The 1,250-nt window shown below is 62.9% G+C and overlaps 2 long non-coding RNA genes across 2 annotated transcripts in view; one reads left to right on the top strand and one right to left on the bottom strand.

The window, feature by feature from the left end:
- LOC109299595 overlaps nucleotides 1–1,250 on the bottom strand; it is a 17,764-nt gene that overhangs the window by 9,382 nt on the left and 7,132 nt on the right. The gene's annotated exons all lie outside the window — the stretch shown is intronic.
- LOC109299594 overlaps nucleotides 251–1,250 on the top strand; it is a 25,810-nt gene continuing 24,810 nt past the window's right edge. Inside the window, exon 1 of the long non-coding RNA XR_002097926.1 lies at nucleotides 251–312. This is a non-coding gene — a long non-coding RNA (uncharacterized LOC109299594). The remainder of the gene's footprint in view (nucleotides 313–1,250) is intronic.

The following is a 1,250-nucleotide window of genomic DNA, read 5'->3' as shown; positions in this document are numbered from 1 at the left end:
CGCGGCGGCGGCAGCGGCTCCGCGGCTCCACACTGCAGCTGTTGTTGCCATGATGATGATGTCACGGACGCAACCACTAGAGGGGGGGTGGCGGGGGGGAAGGGATGGAACGTGTCCCTCCCGGGCTCTGCTTCTGCAGTGGGTTGGGCCTGGCGGGAGGAGGAGGCGGCGGACTGGGGTGGGGGGTATCGATGACTCGGCGCTCGGCCCCAACGCCTGGGCAGAAGCTGCGGAGCGCCGAGGCGGCGATTGGGAGAGGGCCCGGCCCGCCGCCATTTTAGAGGCCGCGAGAAAGCGCCTCCCGGCGGGAAGGTGAGTGGGGGGCGCGGGGGGTCCCGTGTCCCGGGAGCGGAACGGCTCGGCTTAAGAAACTGTCCCGCCGTCCCGGGCACCTCCTTCCCTTTTTGCTGTAACTGGCCTTGCGCGTGCGCTGTGATGTGGGGGGCGGAGCGAGCGCGCGAGGCTCAGCCTGTAAAAGTGCGGTGACCGGTGTCGCTGGCGGGGGAGGGGTTTTGTGGTTCTGTACTGCGTTGCACAAGCACTGGCACTGGCACTGGCACTGGCACTGGCACGAGGTCTCTTCCCCCCCCCTTCTCCGCGGCCTGAGCTGGAACAAAGGGCGGAGGCTGCGGCTCCGCTGGGGAAGAAGGTGCGTGCACGTCCTTCCTTCTACGTCCGTTCCCAGCCTGGCTCCTCTGTTCCCTTTCAGCGGGACCAGCCCTGGGCAGAGCCGGGGGGTTAGAACCAACCTCCAGGTCCTTCCCTTGCATCAGGAAATGAGGGTTGGAAGAGACCCTGTGTTTCCTAGGCGCAGCCACATGCCCTCAGAAATGAAGGGTATACTGCAGCATTTTGGGGGGGGGGAAGTGTCATGTGTTAGAAAACTAAATGAATAAATGAAATGTATCATTTATATAAATTAGTTTCATGGACAGAACCAGCAGTGCTATAGGGGGTGCATGTGCACCCCTTGAGAGCACTGGTGCACCCCCTTACAGCAGTGTTCCCCACTTAGGCAATGGGCAGGCAGGGCAGGCAGGAGTGCTGGTCCCTGTCTCTCCTCCCCCCGGAGAGCGCTAGCCAAGGAGTGGGGACACCAGAAGTGCTGCTGGCACTTCTGAGCAGCAGGTCCCTCTTAGAGCCAGCTTAGAGGGAATGCTGCTTCCGGGTCATCGTGTGTGACTGGCCACAGGGGGACCCCACTCCCAGGTCAGCATGATTGGCCATGGTCACTGCTTGGTTGCTGGGGG

This window comes from Gavialis gangeticus, unplaced genomic scaffold (genome assembly GCF_001723915.1).
Source record: "Gavialis gangeticus isolate Ggan-Ray unplaced genomic scaffold, GavGan_comp1, whole genome shotgun sequence".
Taxonomy (NCBI): domain Eukaryota; kingdom Metazoa; phylum Chordata; order Crocodylia; family Gavialidae; genus Gavialis; species Gavialis gangeticus.
The sequence above is the reverse complement of the archived record's forward strand: the minus strand, read 5'-3'. Positions and strand labels throughout refer to the sequence as shown.